Here is a 19300-nt window from a genome sequence, read left to right on the forward strand (position 1 = left end):
ATCCATGCAGATTTCATTGTTAAGTTATGACGAGAATAAGGAAGTCGCTAGTCATGATATTATTTTTTCTCTTATGTAAACTATCTTATTTGAACTATTCATGTGTCTCGATATAATTAAGGTTTATCGTGTTTGTAGACGTTAACTACTGATTCGAAATCGCACACAAACAAAGAGCTCGCAGTAATAACTAATAGTAATAAATAAATTGAGAAATTCACATGATGCAAGCATATAAATGTAGCATACAAAAATATTTTATTGCACTATTTGTAGATCTTCTGTTGGATGACATTTCAGTTTTTGTTTTCAACCGTGGAACACACTGGAAATGAATTTACAGAACTCGCGGAATGTTTTGCGTTATGGTAGAATATTGTTTCGTAAATGGTTGATCGAATTGTGTTAACGCATGAGCTCTTTCTTTTGTCGGGCTAATGTTAGAGAATTGGCGGCATTGTTTATGATATTGTTAAATAATATTGTTTAATATTGACGTTTATTTGGGGTAAGTGATTCGAATGATTCCAGTATCGCGAGGCAACACTGAACATTCTAACCGATAAAAACGACGTTCCCATAAGTGCTGGTGCCCGGTGACTCACATGGTAGTCAATGCATTGAGGGTAGATCTGCATTATCTGTCGACACAGCTGGGACCTTACTCGATTGTCCGTCTAACAATTTTTTTGAGTGACCAATCGGAGGGTTCAGTCGATTAAATATGATCAGTAAATTCGCAGGAAAATTGTTTGCATCTGTTGCGCGACATGGGAATCAAATAGAACTGTATTTCTCTTTAATTGTTTAATTCAGATGCAACTAACGCATCAATATCCTTAAATTTTCTCAAATTTTCGATTATAAAAATATCACAAAATTCGTAATCTAGCGATTGAAAAATGTTTGGATTGTTGATTAATATGTCGACGGCCGAACTATTATTTCAAAAAATCCACAAAATCAATTGATCGATGAAATCGGAACGTTAAAATTTCAAAGATTGCTCCTTTAACCCCTTTGGATCCTGCAAATCTTAGTGAAACTGGATTTAACATTATAGGTTAAAACATTATTTTCTGTGTATTGTATATGTATTCGACAAATCTGATAAAAGAGTTAACAATGTCTACAAAAGATAAAAAATCCTGTTGCGAGATATATGATAATGCACTGCTTATCCTTATGTAAAAATTATAAGAAAGCTTTATGTAACGTGACGAAATACTATGACCGTTTGCAATACATCGAATTATAAAGATGGCCGTAGAGAGTACCCTTTCAGACTTGTATCCCATAAAAGAAGTTAACTCAGTAAATTAAAAAGTTACAAATAAGCTTTGAAGTAATATAAACAATAGCAATATAAATAATATTCGCAGGCGAAAATATTCATGAAACATAAAGGGAGAGAAACTCGGTTATTATTCTTTCACCACCCTGATACAGTGGTGGAAGACTTATTTGATTCAGGGGTGTATCTACTTCGTTCAGAATAACCGACACGGTACTCTCCGCGTTAATAATGTGGATTTAGCCCGAGGGATTCATAGATAGAGACAAAGAAATTATTTAATCAAGAACAAATGTTGAGCAGTCGAGGTTAAGGTAAGGGTAGAAATGAAAAGAAAGCTTGAAGAGTATTAATGTAGATCTTTAGTGAAGTAATTATATCTTTGAGAAATGAATGAGGCTAATATGAAAGTAAGGCTGTTCGTATTAGGGTTAGCAGTATGGAATAGAATGGACGGAAACATAAAAGAATGAAATTGTAGAGCAGGGAAGCGAGATGTTCCGAGGTTGGGGTACTGATTCATGAATCGGTTATGTTTCGATCTATTGGAGGAATCGGAGCATCATTTATACCAGCGCTACGTTCTAAGCCAGACTTTCTTTTAATTAATTGTTTCGGACTTCTATTGAATTATTGGTCAAATCCAAAGGTCTGTTAATTTATCTTGATAAAGTTTAATTATGCATGAACATCTTTTTCTTTTTGGATCTAGCAATTTTTAGTTACAAAGTCCTCTGGCATTTCGTAAAAGTAAAATTTTCACGACGAATGACATGATTTGGAAACAGTTCTATCGATGAGACTTTTTTTTGTTTCTAATAATATTGTTTGTAAAATGTTTCTGATTGCAATAATACGAGAATTAGTTTCGAATGCAGACAAAGATCGTGTTGCACGAACAGAATTTCTATTATTCGAATCTGACCATTATAAATAAAAAAAGACGTTTGTGTTCTTAATCAGTTTATGCGTGAAATGAACCTATTTTCAGTAAAACGTGAATGATATATGATCGTACCTTAAACGAGTATAAGCTAATTAATAGAACTAACTTGAACTAATTTCATGATATTAAAATTTTCGGATAAATTCCACCTATTTTGTTAATCTAGTCTATTGTACGGCGTGCCGAACACAGTGATCTGAAATTCCGTTTTGTATGATCAAAATGAATTTAACGCTAGTTAGAGTTTACGAAGTCAAAAATATATATTAACGTATCAAAAATCGAGATGACCTCCAGTTCCGATATAAACAATCTTTGTTTCTACCGAAAAATAAAAACATTCATATAAAATTGTTTATACTGAAATTTGTAGGGAAGTAAATACCGATGAACTTTTCTTGGAAACATTTGGTTGTCAGATCATCGGGAATACGTGAAAAATCGTTTAAAGTATCAGTCTTTATATCTCATAGATTCAAACTTTGCATGTTGCAAACAAATCCAGTGCCGGATACTTACATATAGATATTTTTGAAAAATTATGCGCAAAGTTTAGATTGTTCTAAATATTCTGGCGTTTGCAGATGGATTAAATAATAGTAACTATTTAAGTAATGAAAATGCGCATATAATGATAATATATATGTGATACGCGCTCTGTAATGAGTTCTTAGAATTTTTAGATTTCACTTTCAATGTTTGTCTTCAGTGTGATGTTCCCGCACACATAATTATCTAAAATGGCAAATATCTGAGACATTGAAACAGTTTTTTCAAAATGGGAAACATCCAAAATTTTATTTTGGTCACGAAAAGCGGGTTTTTGGCCCAGTGTTCGACGACCGGACCGTTGAAAAAGGGAACGTATCGGAAGAAAGGCCTAGAAGGCCCCATCGCATCGGTACCGTGGTTTCCGTGGAACTGGACGGAACCGAGCGGAACCGAACGGTACGCCGCACACGGAGGAACGACACAATGCGACCGGTACCGAAGTCTCACGATGGGGTCCGTCCGGTTTTTCGTGTTCAGTTCGTGTGCCGAGCTCGGCCCGTGCACCGTTTCTCATTACGTTTAACGTTCCCGCGAACCGTCCCTTATTTCAGATATATTTAAGTTGCAATCGCGGACCGGAAGTAGCTGGAACACGACAGTCGAACTTCCAAACCGGTTAACCGTCGATCGAGTAACGCTCGTGAACTTGAATCTCGCTTTCCGATTCGACTACAGTTTTTTCGAGCTCTTCGTTCGTTGATGAAGTTTTCGATTTTCGTTCGTTCGTTCGACACGATTTTTCCTGCTCTACATTTTGTTTGGTGTTTGTTGTTTATTTTTGTGGCAACTGGAGCATGGAATTTTAGTTTTTATGAAAATTTCTGATAGACATATTGGTTTAGTGATTGGTACATGTGATCAAAGCTGCAAAATTTCCTTGTTTTTTTTTTACTTTTTTTAAATGTAGAATGTCTGGTTTACAAATTTTTAGGCATACGCCAATGAACCAACATTTATTCTTCAGTGAACACGTAACGAACGACTTTTGTAAATATTCTTCGATTTCTATTTTCTTTTTTATAAATATGAGATGTCTGCTTGGTAAATGCTGAGGCACACGCGAGCAGAGCAGCAACAATTATTTATTTTATACTTCTTTCTAAGTGATTATTATGTCTACTTGTCTTAGTGTTCATTTAGATCGTGTTTAAATGTGCAAAATGAATGTTATAGTTATTTGTAGTAGCTCGAATTTTAATTTACTTAATTTCTTTCAAAATTGCTACAGATGGAAAAAATATTCTTAAATATAGTAATTCATATTCTGTGAATTTGTATCATAGTTTCGATTATAATGAATAATAATAAGGTTTAACACTCTATTGCAAATAGTAACACTTTTAACTTTTGCTTTGCTTTGTTACGGTAAGAGATTGTGTTGATTTATAATAAAATTTTTAAACTGGAAGTGTATTGCCGCGAGTAAAGAAGTTCGAAACGCATGATGTGCCCGCACGTGGTGCAAAGTCGACAAGTTTCCCGTTGAGTGATAAAATATGATCAAATGAAATATTATATTTCAGTTAATTTAACTTGCACCTAATTATGAAGAGAATAACTGCTGCCATTAACTGAATGATTGTTTCAACAAATGTACATTGATAAAAGTTAGACACGAATAATCGTCGTATTCTTATAACTTTTAAGATTTATGAATAAACGTGTCGTTAATTTATCAGAATTTTAATGAATATATCCGAACAATAATTATGATTAACGAATAAACACGCTATTAACACACCTGCTGAAATGTAAACTATGAACATAATTTTTTACTTTCATGTTCAATTTTCATGGTTATATTGGGATTCTGATCAATTCACGAAGCATAAGTGAATGTTTGAATCCATTAAACATATTTATACTATATTCAACAAAACTTCAAACGACGATTAATAAACATAAACTCTTACGATATTTATATTAGTAATGGTAGATACTTAAAATTTATTGCACACATTTTTTCCATATCCAAAGAAAATAACTCATCTTATCTGCTGACGCTATAAATTCCCCCCACGACGTTACGGGTTTCCTTCGACGCCAGCTGAAACAACCCATTCTCATAGTCTGTTCTCGTTGATTGTATTTTCGCCGATCCTCATCGATAATTCCGACAATGCTTATTCGGCAACGATATCGCGTAACTTGTGCCGTTTCGTTTCGGTTTAACTTCGTCGGGGCTGTATTTTTAACAACGCATCTTTCATCAAAGATTGGAATCTTATCGAATTTTTATAATCGCGATGAATATTTTTAAATAAAAGAATTATGAGATATGCTCTAAAATAAACCATTTTAAATGCGAGAATATTTTTGAAAAATGCATTTCCAATCATAATTTATTTGGGCCTATTGACTGAACATCGCCGTTTTATTCAAAATCATTCGTAGCTACAAATAAACATTTATTAAAAGATATGATAACAGGTGTTAGGTGCATTAATCGTTGCTTATTCAGTTAAAATCTCCTTAATCGAGGATAAAACGATTAATCAATTTCTAATTCCTTTTTATTCTAATCATCTTTTGTGGAAAATGTTCGTTCGTTCATATACTTGCTTGCAATATAGTAGAAATAACAAGACAGTGATGAGTAATGCGACACAACGACAGTTTCACGCAATTATGGCAGGAAGCAAAGCGTTTATATCTCGAGGAGAAAACGTTTTTGCAAACAGTACCGAGAATCGATCTTTATCGTTCGTTCTCTGTTACAAATGACCCCATTCTTGCGACTGATTTTCCACTGGCGCGATAGTACCACCAATCGTAATCTAACTTGGATTTAAGCTTGCCAAGTAACCGAAGGTAACTTGAAATCGAACGACAAAAAATTATATATTCGAATCATTAGATTGAAATAGTTAACTTAATAGTTACATTATTGTAGTAATATGAGCGTTTCAAAGAATTATGTTCATAGGCTTTGGGATTTATATTATCTATATCGAAACGATTATTATTACATTACAATTGACATATTATCCATATCCAAAGAACACGATTTACTGTTTCACATCGCATAGAATAAATTGTACGCTTCAATCATGAACGAAACAAAATTTGGAAACGACTGAATATATTTCAAATTATATAAATCCTATTTAAAAAATATACGTCTCTCTGAAGGCAAAGAGTTGTTTTTTAGCATTATATTAGAGTTACATTTTGCTTCAAACAGGAATGATTTTCATAGATAGATTTATTTGCATAATTTAATGCACAACGAGGTCTAATATCATGTGAAAATTAATCACAATGTATTACACATACTCTAATTGAACTTATTTTATATCATGTTATTTGATATGAAATTGACCAGCTATTTTATGAACACTTGCATTCAAATTATTAGGTGATTACAAAATGTTTGTTATACATTATACGCTTGTTTTAGAAACGCAATATGTCACTATTACATACTTTTGTCGCTTTAGAGAATTACATAATGTTGAAATTTTATATTTCCTTATATTTTATAAAGATTCAACAACAATATGTTACGTTATTATCTATTAAATCGTTACGTATAAAATGTTCAATATTTTTAAATATTTTCTTTAAAGCATACTGCAAATGTGATGTATATCATTTTAAAAATAAACAATTTTCCAATATTAATTTTCTTATGAAGTCACCTAATGTAATTTCGAGATATGGTATATGTTCATCTTTAACAGGAGAAATTCAAGAATGGAAATATTAATTTTCTAGACGAAGCATATGAACGACCAGAAAAAGTGTAGTTTCGATTACAATGCAAATGAAAAGAACTTGTAATCGACTGGCAAAACGTGTTGATTACTTTCTCTGGACAAGCATTATGTTCGTTGAAAGTCACTGTCCAAAATCGACCATTTCGTATACGACAGTCTAATAATATATTATTGAAGAAGTTGCACGTGAGTCACGTGTCTCGTGTAAACACTAGGATAATGTGAAAGAGAAAGGGACACCTATTGTGCAAGCATTGACGTTCGAACGAGGGAAAAGTGAAGGAAGCGAAGATCAAGGACACCGGGAAGGTTCTGGCGGGTCTTGGCACTGGAAGAATTCACAGATGTGTAGTGTATAATCGTGGATCTTGCAATGCCATCACTTGCTGGATACCGTTTCATCGTGAGCATCTATTGCGATCAATTGTGACGCGATTAAGTGTAATTTCGTGACGGATGCAAGCATACATAATATGTACATTGAAATAAAAACTCGAACAGAAGCTAGTCGACGAAGATTTTGTTCTGCTTTTGACATAATTAATAAGAACTTGCATAAATATTTACGATTCGATTGAAACTAGGTGGTAAGACAATAACAGTGAGTACAAAAATATAGAAGAATCACTTTATTAATGAAAGACATACAAATGAAATATTCTTCTGCCAAATTTAGGTTTCGACATTAACAAGTCTCTCGAACTATATATATTATATAATTCTTCCCCCGGGCGAACATTTAGAAGCAAACCATTAGAAATGAATTCATATTGACTTGAAAAGATCATGAAAGCAGCACTATAGTACTTACAATTTTATACATTTTAACTAGAAAATATATTAATATATGTTTGCATGTACTCACATGATAAGAATCTCATCTGAATTTAAATTATTTCTTATTTAATTGAAATGGAAAGAAAAAAATGTTTCTTAACATCCTTACTGCAACAATTTCAGAAAATATATCGTGCGCAATTCTTTTACAGAGTTTATAATTAATAAATTCTTCCAGAGATTACCGCTCTTCCAAACAGGAGGATCATAGGTAATCTAAATTACGTTGCACGATGCATCAAATGTTGGCTGCTCAAAGGTATTGTAAGTAAAACAACACCACGCTGTTGAGTTTTATATTTGCAGAAACTGCGAAGCCAATAATCCAGAGGAAGTTATATTTTTTCCTCGTCTTGATTGTAACAATTCGCTTCTTCTACCATACAGTCCTCTACGAAACAATTTGAGTACGTTTTTTCTAATTACAGGAAATTATAACTTACAGAAGGCGATAATCGGCGACAGGTATCGCACAAGATCTACAAACTGTGTACGTATATGTGCATACAAATGAAAATAGTAATGTATAGTACATTAACACTACAGAGTGAACTAATACATGTATAATAAATGAAACAAGACAAGTAATAAAGATGTTAATTACATTCATGTTTCTTTCATTTCCTTTATCCTCATGCGAATAAAAAAGACGCGAATTCTTTTAGTATAATATCGATTAATTGATATTTATTGTTTCAAATTGTAGATTTTTGTAATTTCAATTCAATCATATATTCGAAACTATGAGTAACAATCAATATATTATAAATTTTAACGTAACATATAATAGCAATGAAAATAATTACTTATTAACCATTCACGAGCAAGGTAAAGAGATATTTTTAATCTTCTCTGAAGAAGCTTTCTAGCAGTAGTAAATTGTCATGGACATTGTTACTAACAAATTGCAGATTTTTATATAAATGAGAAATTATCTGTATTAATAGCAAAATAATAGTAAAGCCACATCGACGTTCACTTTTGTTTTCAATCAATTTTGACGAGCTGAAAATAATACAACAATGTATTTAAAAATGTTAAAGCTTCAACTGTTTCATATTTGACATACGAAAACGTGAAATGGAAACGAAAGCGCGATCGAACATTTTTCACTTAACAAGCAAATTGTTTTATCGTCTAAAGAAACAGAGTAAATGAAATCGTAAAGTTATCAATGGAGACACTTGAAAGATCGTTTTGTTTCACAAAATGTTAATTTTAAAATCTGTCGACGGCTATATAAAAAACTTATTTCTAGATGGTGTCTCTGGCCTATATAAAGGTTACGAGCAACGTTCCCGTTTTCCACAGCGGCAACGGTACACTTCTGTTGCTGATCCAGCCAACAACGAATGAAAGAACTGGCGAACACCTTGGAGCGTGCCACGTAGTGTTTCATTATGCGCCCACATTTTCTGAGGGACGAGCGCACCTGCCGTAGATAAGGAGCCCCTATCGCGACAGGTTGCAAATGTGAGGGCTACCCGGTGAAATTAACGTTCCTTTTTTGTCCCTCGACTTTACTACGACGAATTATTAGATCTCACGCGACTCTCCGAGCTGCCCTGAGAGGATAAGGGAGCGACAGCTGCGTGATCCTGTTCCGGTTCTGCAACGTTTTTCCTCTTTTAACTTTTGATTATTCACGGCTAGATTACGTCGGTCTGTTTAGAATAGTTTGAGAGAGGCTCGCTATTACCGAATTACTTGGAAGCAGATGTGTTTTGTTGACCGGGGTTCGTCGGCTTTTTTAAACTGGGTCTAATAACCGGTTTATTTGGATGAATTTGTGAAATTTGAGGACCAGTCCTCTCCGAGAATCAGATACGACATGGAAATTCACAAACCTGTTCTATTATGTTACCGTTGTATGCAACATGGCGATTTAGCGATTATTTTATGTTTTCTGAACTTGTATTTCTTGAAGTAAGATATTATATGAAATATGAATGAACCCTTTTACGTAAATTCGGCCTATGTGACTCAAAACGAAGTTACAGATTCTTATTCTTTTGTTGTTACTAGACTGCGGATTTTATGCATTTGTGGAAAAAATAGGTGGGTAAAACGGAAAACAGTAAAAAACACTAGTAAACACTAATTTCAGTTTGTTAAAACTATTAAAGGAAGAAAGAAAGAAAATTATACTTTGCTCATTTGTCTTGCAATTGATGCAGAAATTTGTTGTTTTGTATAAACATCAGCAGTCTATTTATTATACCATTACTTGAAGTGAAACTTTTTTAAATCCTCAACTGTACAGTAAATACTAATAATCTTTGCAGTAAGAAAAGTCATTTGTAATGCGTGTTTTAATAAAAATGATATTCATTTTGTTTCGGTTGTTCGGTATTTGATGACGAGAAGTCGTTTCTTTATATTCTGACGAAATAATAAAGTTATTTATATTAATACTACGTTATATATAGTAAAACTATATCGTGGAAGTCTAGAACATGATTAAAATAAGAAATAGAAACAGCTAAATAAATTGAGTTTATTCCGTGGGCTTGTTTCCGTAAATATATAACACTGGATCAACGTGACCCAAAACTTATTCGCAACACTATTCTTTCATACAATTGTTAAGGGAAATACAAGAAACTATGACAAATGTTGCGCTCATTAACAGCGATTTTTGTACTTTTGTAGCCAATAAAATTTGTCAGAATTCAATGTAGTTGCATTTTAATTATCACTTACTAAAATCATTTATCTAGTATTTTGTTATTTAATGTTATTTTAGTCGTTCATTAAAGTGTAGGTTCACATGAACTACGGTAGTTTATTTTTCAATCAATTCAATGCCAGTATAACTGTAGTTAGAGTGACGTAAATGATGAAAATTAGATTTACGATACGAACTCAAGTGCATAATGAATCAATAATAATTGTAAGTATTATATATTAATCGTGTGCTTCAATAAAGAAAATCATATTAGATTCGTCAGTGTTCATTTTTAATGCCAAAATGTATTTAGAAACTAAACTAAATAGATAAGCGAATAAAATGAAATTGCAAAAGATACTCTTCAGAGCTAATATATAGATGTATAAGATATTTATATATAAATACGAGAATATTCTCCGATATATTTACCATATCTGTAATTTTCGTTATTTTGTAAGAGTATCTGCAGCCTTCCTAAACTCATAAATATTCTTATTTTGTTTTCTGAAATAGTAAATAAAATGGTAATGCATTTAAGTTTCCTACTAATGTAATAAAATGAAATAAGTATTTGTTAGAGAGTTGTGAAATTACTCTATCTATTCAACCGTGTTAATCTAATTTGTAAACTTGTATCTAATTGTAGTTTGATATTAAAGCGCAATGATCACATATACTTGCGGACGAAAATCGTAAAACAAAAAAGTTTTGAATCGTGAAAGTAGCATAATTTCGGAAGTCTTGTTATATGCTTTGGAAAAGGATAGTCGAGTGCAAAGGGTTAAGAAGGGTTGAAGGGTTATAACGTTTGCTACCAGTGTTTCTTTTAGTCACAGCCTCCATAGTTACAATATATTATAAATTGCATTTCATCACGTTACAAAATATAAGGAAAATAATTATCACAGAGGATTTCGAAGTTCTCTGAATGTCGTGGCATGTGTTTGTCACACATACAGTGAGATGAATGTACGATTTCGCACTAAATCTATGAATTATTTAAAGGAAGCCTAGTTACTCTAAATTTTTTATTATCCTTTCATGAAATGATACTGTCTGTTGATGATACATGTGTATTAAAGATTATTATTATATTATATTATTATTCATTATTGAAGTTGGAACTGGGACGGCAAACTTAAAAAAAAAACTGTAAAAAATGTATAGCAAATATGTCGCAGCAAAAAGCGGTGTTATTAAATATTGACCGTGTTATTGTCCTTATATACAATGACATCACAATATTAAAATTGCTTCACATATTTTTTATAAGGAATTATTTTCTTTTCATTATCCAGAGTTCGTTCTATGGAGATGACCAGAAAATTTGATGTAAACAGCGTTTCCACTAAAATATGTATACAATTATATGTTGCTACTTGCGTTGTTCAGACGACTTATCCCTTTCCAATCTTCCGATTTCTGTATTTGTTTTAACTCTTTAGTCAACTCGTTGCGATGGCTGATTATTCTTGATGTGTATGTTGTTGCGAATTTCCCTATTTGTTCTTTGACAATTCAGATTTCCAGATCCTTATGTAGAGCATAAACCAGTATACCATGGATCAGCAGCAACAATTCTTAACGCGTTGCTTTAAAATCTTTGGGTAATATTTATATTACTGGTTTTATACACGCCTCCATAGTTGGATTCTATATAACCTATAATAACCTAGAACGGCACACGCTAGAAGGTTTAATATACTTGCAAAATTTTCGCATCTTGTTCTGTTCCAATACTGTAGATTTATTTTTAGTATTTCCAAATGTGCTATAGCAAACAAATTAATTTATTTGGTAATTAGAAAATGCAAGAGTATCCAAAAAATAAAGTAGAGATACAAAATCTGTTTGATGCAGAAATGAGTTCGAGCATGTACCGAAAAATTAACACTACTCTTGATCCTACGATTTCATAACCCACGCAAACACGGAAAATACATTCCTCCCCTTGCCTCCGAAATCATTCGAGCACGCACTGTATGCAAAGCTGGTATCGAATGCGTTAAATTGTAGTAGACTCCCACATAACACGATTTCCTATAACGCCCTAAAGATTTATATAATACTATTTACATATGTATAACGCGAGCCCCCGTACAACGCAGCAAATTAAAACACACGAATTACTCGCTTTTAAGAATTAAATCTGCTTCAGTTAAGCATTACATTATTTTTTTTTTCATCGTTGTTTTGGTTTCTGACGCGGTCACTCTTGATACAATACGATTTCCTATAACGCGAATTCATATAACGCGTAACGTGTTAACCGTGTTATGCGGAGTTTAATCTCCTATTGTTTGTTGACTTTCTGAGGATTTTTGAGATTTCCATCGAGCACTGGGCGCGTTAAAATCCAAGGGAACCAGTTGATCGTGATCAGAGGGTAGCTCAGCCGCATGCGGCAGTGGCGAGCCAACGAAAAATTTCTGGCGAACGATTTCATCGTGCCGACGGACTACATAAGAACGTTGTACGGGCCGAATTGCAGGGATCGCCGGGAATACCAGCGCAGGCCGCGATATCGGCATAGCACGGCAGAGTCGACGATGGAATCGGAAGTCGGTGCCGTGCCGGGCTATTTATCGACCCCGTTGCCATGCCAGCCCCACGTGTACACAAGAACACCACCCGCCACCATTATGGATCACGCTGCTTGGTCAGGCCGTGCACCTATCGTTGCACGCCACCACCTGCGTTCTCGCTGTGCATCGTCGCGCGCGCGTGCATCCGCGAAATTACGCGGCGGCCAACGTGGATATGCACGCCCATGATCCACGGATCGATCGGTCAGGTACGATTCGCGATGCGCCCTCACCCTACTTGCCTTCGTTCGACCAGGGTACACCAGCAGACACCACGAATCTCGATGGAGAAAATTCCAGGGACCGTAATTCCTATAATCAAAGTGACGAAAATGATTAACGATTAGATATTGCAACCCCCTTTTCAAGCGGTTGATGTTGCTCTTTATCTCGTTTAATCAACTGTATATATTGATTTATAATGTCAGAATGTGTTATACCTTTTCTTCTTAATAACTTCATTCGTACACCGTTTCTCTTGCTGTTCAACGCTATTTGTTCCAATTCTTACAATAAATATCATTGTAACTACGAAAAAGAAATCGTAGCATAACAATTATTATTTTGATTTAAATATTTTTAATTACAAATGATAGTGACTGAAGAATTTGGAAATTGGTTTCCCGTTGTAAAAAGCGTTTCCAAATGTTTGAGGGATGCGTTGGAAAGTAATAGCTGTATGTACACTTACGTTACTACTGAACGATATTTTTCTGGTGGGCAAGCGAAAGAGTATAAACAGAATTATTAATTGTGCAGAAGTATATACATAAAGTGTTACCTAAGATCGGGTGTTTGATTTCGAATGTTGACTGAAATACAGGGTGGGCTGAAATTCGTAGTACAACCGAGCAGAGGGTGATAAATAAGATACAAATTTGGTATAACATTTTTTATCTAGTGCTCCGTTTTTGAGAAAATCGACTTTACAGATTGTTCATCTTTGTAAAGGATTTAGTTGTCGTCTGTTACAGTTACCTCCGTCCGAGGTAGTGTTTACAAACATCGACAATGCTAGAAACATCCCGTTTACTACTGTCCGTTTTGCCCAGAAAAAGCAGTTGTTTCTATGATCTCCCGAAACTCACTTCTATTGGTAAGCGAGAAGACCCACAAAAATCTGGAATCAAAAAACAATTGGAAGAGGCTATGTGGAACGGGCGACCGATTCCTCTTGCCCCTTGCGTCATTTACTTTATGCGTAATGTTTCATTTTCTCGTTTCCCGATGTTACCTTCAAGTTCTTAACGTTATACGTTAACATAGGCGTAAGATATCATATGATATAACATAAATATAAAAAATATGTGTATAGTACAGTACATTTGCCGCACAATGAAAAGTTAATCAAAATGCTAATTAGTAATTAATAATTACAAATAACCATGTGCTCATCAGAAGAATCTGAAGTTAACGCTTTAATGACCGCAGGTATACGCAGTCAAACGTCACCAGGGGCTGGCAATATTTATATAAATTGAGCCGTTTATTTTGAAAGTGGCCTAACTCCGTTTTCCAATTTTTTGCCGGTTACCATGGTTAAATGTACAGCTTCATGTTATGTATCAGTGAAGCACTTCAGGTTGCTTATATTCAGAGCAAATACGATAAATTTTTCACACATAAGTTTTCAGAATTAATTAAATAACTGAGCCGTGTAGTTTGAAAGTGGCCCAACTTCATTTATACTTACATCAAGATATTTACTATTGATAATGTCGAAAAGCAGTGATGAATGTAATTTCAACTAATTAGTATTTATAAGTTAACCTAATTTTTGGGACAATTGCGTTAGTTGAATAACCTGTACGTTTAATTAATATAAAACTTAAAATTTAATATTAAATTTTAGAAATTATTTCACCCATGAGGAAAAACAGAACAAGACCATTAATTAGTTCAGATAGTGAAGAAGAAATAGTAACTAATAATTTAAAAAAAAAATCGAAAAAGAAACAGAATTATAGAACAATATTCGTCTTCAGAGGATGAAGATCCGAATAACAATGGAGAAAAAATTGATGCATCATACATCCAAGAAGTGCGAAAGATTAAACGTTCCCCAGGATTATTACAAGATTATTAAAAAGTGTCGGAAGCGTAATAATTTCATTGTAAATGAAATGAGACAGGAAGATTTTGTATCAACAAAATTATTAGAAGACGCAATTTTTAAAAGGGCAAAGAATTCTGATGGAGAATCAGTAAACTGGTTAAGAATATGTTGGATGCGTTTTGTCAGAAATGAACCATATAAAATTTTATATAAGACATCAATGAATGAGGATGAAAATTTTAAAGTCCTGAATTTATTACCACGTCGGGGCAGACCAAGAAAGTTCGAAAATATTGTATTGACACCATTGTATAAAACTATTAGACAAATTACAAAACAGCAAAATTTAAGGACATAATTGATCTATTACGATACATACCACCAGAACATCATGATTTCTTCAAATCACTTTCACACGCACAAAATGTAGACGAATAGTAAATTGTTTTGTAATAAATTTATGTTTGTAATTTTCTATGTTCTGTAATTAAAAAATGTTTTAAATCGCATAAATTATGTTTCCGAAGTGTTTTCAAGATATGTAAAACAAATTTAGTATTGTTTTTTTTCAATTTGAAACATCTTAAATTATGTTGAATGGACTTGGGCACCTTCAAATTTTATAATGAATCTGGCTGTTAATTTTGAAAGTGGCCCAACTCCATTCTTGATAAGAAAACGCACGTTATTTACTTAATAATTGCCACTATTTTAACAGGAACTTTAAATTTAACATCCTTAGACACGCTTAAGCAGTATGACTCATTAGTATCCTATACGTATATTTTTAAATTCATTGAAACGCAAAACTTTAAATATCTCGATTTGAAGATAAATGGAGTTAGACCACTTTCAAAATAAGCGGCTCAATTCATGAAATAATTCAACATGTGTGAACATATATACATGAAACAAAAAAGACAACAATAACAATAACAACATATTTAATACAACAAATTTAATATTTTTACTTTGTGTGATAATTATTAAAGCAATCACCTACATAATTATTAAAGCCATTAAAGTGTTAATGCTTTAGGGATAAGTGCATCTTGTAATTGTTGCGTCTGTTTCACTTTGTCTCAATTGTTCTACGTCTCCTGATTCCCGTCGAGCGTCTCGCTCGTCCGTGGTCGCGTAAATAATACACACACAAACACCCGCACAAAGCACAAGCACACCCGTCTGATGTACTCCTAGCCGAAAATGGCGATCATGGGGGAGCGAGACGTGACGGGAGTCAGGAAGCGTTGTTTGTTTTTAATCGGCCGAATTCCAGTTCTTCGTTTCGTAGAAATTCAGTACGGCAGCTAATTTGTGGCCAACATGCAGCACTAATAGAGACAAGATAAGATCAAAACGTATAAGTTGGTTTTATAAAATGCTCTAATGGATATACTATAGAACACGTTAGATCATAGAAACATGCTTTAATTTCAACATTTTCAATCTACGTATTTTCAAGTTGTTACTTGTCGTTATCTGATGCTTTTGGAAATGTAGAAAACATGGCGTAGGAAGGTCTCAGAACCCTTCAAACGACGATTTGAGAAGCTCGTAAAAGGTTTGTTTGCAAAGCAAACATTAAACTTCGTGCCTGAGAGTTCGGAATTTTCTAAATCTTCCGGTTTCGCTAATGAGGGATGGAAGTGGGCGGCGGGGATACACACATTTTCAAACCAACTTGCCGTTGCTCTTGGACTTCTAGAAACCGCAGCGAAAGTTAGCCGTTTCGTTTTTCAGCTCGAAACATAAATTCCATGTTTGCTCTCAAGTTTCGCATAGAGCACTTACGCTTACGGTAAGGAAATTTTTTAACGGGAACAGGAGTGCTTCCGTGTGTTCACTGCGTCGATCATTTCTCCTGAACGCGTTGATACCAATCTACGCTGTAAGGACAGGCGTGAATTAAGATTAGATTTGAACGTGCACGCTTTATCTGGTATCTTGAGGAATTAGTACTTAAAGCCACTAATTACCAGCAATCCACGCTTGGCGCTATCTAAGATATTTTCGCAATCTGAAATCAACATTCATTGATCTACTACGCTTCAATATGAAGTTGTAACTGTAGATATCCTGACAGAAGAAAACAAACGATATTTTTAAACTTATTTTAGAGTTTTATAAATTGAATTGTTCTAATACAAAACAGTTTTACTTACGTATTACAATGATTTAAAAAAACTACCTTACGATTTTGTGGGAAATTTGATTATATCTTTGTACTGATAATAATTCAATTGGGGAAATGTAATAATCGTTTGGACGATGTTTATTATTTTTGCTATGGTTTTTATTTTTGACAATTAACTCATGATATAGAGCACTGTCCTTGCCAAATTTGGAATAGTATGTTATATTGAATTTACTTATCTGACTGACAATAATTATTGTAACAAAAAATTTGTTACATGCGTTCGTAATTTGTATTAAACTAACATTTATATATGATTTTGTAAGAAAGAATTATAATTTGTGTGATAAATTTATTTTTAGATGATCTTACACACTTCTCACTATCGTAATCACTGCAAAAGCAAAGCAAAACAAAGTACCAAAAATAATTATAAAAATGAGAACTGTGGAAATGCATCGAAATTACAATAGAAATCAATAGTATGTCTGTGGTCGTTAGGAAGAACACTGAATTTGTCCTCAGGATATTTTTTCTGATGAATACGTAAAACCTATATGCTACAATTCAATTAATGCATAAATTAAAATTCCTTAAATTTGTGTCTTTCGTCGTTTTTCCATGCAGTTACAGAATGTTCACATGCAGACAGATTCAAGGGAAATGGATTCGACATTATGTAATACATCGAAGTCGTAGCTGATATTATTTCGAAATTGTACTCGTTGACCGGCAAATGTGACAAGCTGGATGAAGTCAGGCAAGAGTCGTTTTATTCAGAAAAGCGACCGGTTCGTTGGTCGTCATTGTGGAATTGCCTTTCATGCGGCTTTTCTGTGCAGAATGAATGAGAAACCAGAATGAACGCGCCCACAAAATAAAAAAGAAACGATATTAATGGATCTGAAAAAGGTCAGCTGATGATGCTTGAGATTATGGATCCATTTTTAAACTTCTATTCAGCCTATTTCCTTCACTACTGCTTGAAATCTTTGCTGCTTGAAATAGAAGACTAAGGAGTTCAACTTTATTTCAATAGATCCTTATTTTCTATAGCTCATGCAGTTGATCTATTTTCGATTGTTATCGAAACATTAAAAAGGCCAAAGAAAATTAAATTTGTATCATCGATAAATTCATTTAATATCGAAATATTTAAATGTTTTATGATATCGTGTACACAAAACTGAAACCATATTTATTCATAGAATGACGTGTAGTCAGTGTTCCGATGCAGGAAAAGTAATTTGTTTCACTTAACGTCGATTCCTTTCCATTCCTTATCAAGGAATGGATATCTAATATCTATAATGGATATCTAATTTTTAAATATCTAAATACTTACAACATTTTTATCAAGAATACCGATGATAAAAATGTGTTGAAATGCAAGGAATGAAAGTACGTCCTCAAATTACTACTAGTGTATTAAAAGCTATACAAAGCGGTTTATAAGAAACATGCAGATTAGTAATTCTTTATTTCTAATATTAGATATAGCATTCAGCGATTTAATTATCAAGAAAACACCACCTTGAATTCAGCGTTTTTATTATAGCACATTAATATACTGTTGTATTGATCATAAATTGACGTAAGCTTAATTGCAGCCTGTAATCTATAAAAAAAACAACCTTTGAAGAAGCTATCGCTCCCTACAATTTCCTATAAATTATTCCATAAAACAAACACGTGGTAACGATAATGTAAAAACTGGGCTGAGGATCTTTATGCGAAATGAAAACTGTCTGTATTCATTCCAAGGGATAGTAAGCATACAGAAATGCCTTCCTTTCTTTAATGACCTTAATAAGTTTAATTCAGCAATTCGTTTTCATTGTAAATGCATAAAATCCTTAATCTAATCGCAATCTCTATGCCACTTATCGTTATAACGAATCTTTATGCAACACGCCCGACTTTTATAGATACTCCCATAAAAACTAAGCTCGAGCATTGCTCACTGCACAACTAAACCGAGAATATTATTAATTTTCTTGAGCGTCTCGGTCGTCTAGTTTTTGCAAACGATAATCAGCATCGAAATTGCGAAAAAATAATCCAATTACTTACACAAGTTACGTAAACCAGATTGTACACGAATTTCAGCGCTGTTGTTTGTCCTGAAAGCGATCGATCATTCGTCCAGCGATATTTTTAACTGTTTCGTGTCCCGAGTGACTGTCCTTAACCTGCTCCCACGTGCAGAGACACGCGACGAACTTGCTCTATCCATTGGCTCGCGCGAATTTTTAATGACCGCGGACACAGTCGCGGATGTACTGCGACCGTTCCATTGTTTCTTCTTCTCCTGCCCTGTAATTTATCGCGTCAAATTCGTGATCTGATAAACGAGCTGATTCAAGAGGGTTCTGGGAACGTCTATCTGGCGTACGAGCCTGGTTCAGATAGATAGTTCAGATAGATGTGCGACTGTCAATAGCGTTTCCGATAAATATCGATAATATCGGTATGGTAATGATAATTTGAAATGTCGACAACA

General features: G+C 33.7%; 2 protein-coding genes across 2 annotated transcripts in view; one reads left to right on the top strand and one right to left on the bottom strand.

Annotated features, from left to right (window-relative positions):
- LOC143259746 (uncharacterized) overlaps positions 1-19300 on the top strand; it is a 106651-nt gene that overhangs the window by 18600 nt on the left and 68751 nt on the right. The gene's annotated exons all lie outside the window — the stretch shown is intronic.
- Positions 1-19300, bottom strand: part of LOC143259744 (protein GVQW3-like) — a 32249-nt gene that overhangs the window by 10552 nt on the left and 2397 nt on the right. Inside the window, exon 2 of the mRNA XM_076523155.1 lies at positions 18871-19113. The gene's annotated coding sequence lies outside the window, so the exon portion shown is untranslated. The remainder of the gene's footprint in view (positions 1-18870; positions 19114-19300) is intronic.

This window comes from Megalopta genalis, chromosome 6 (genome assembly GCF_051020955.1).
Source record: "Megalopta genalis isolate 19385.01 chromosome 6, iyMegGena1_principal, whole genome shotgun sequence".
NCBI classification, from domain to species: Eukaryota; Metazoa; Arthropoda; class Insecta; order Hymenoptera; family Halictidae; genus Megalopta; species Megalopta genalis.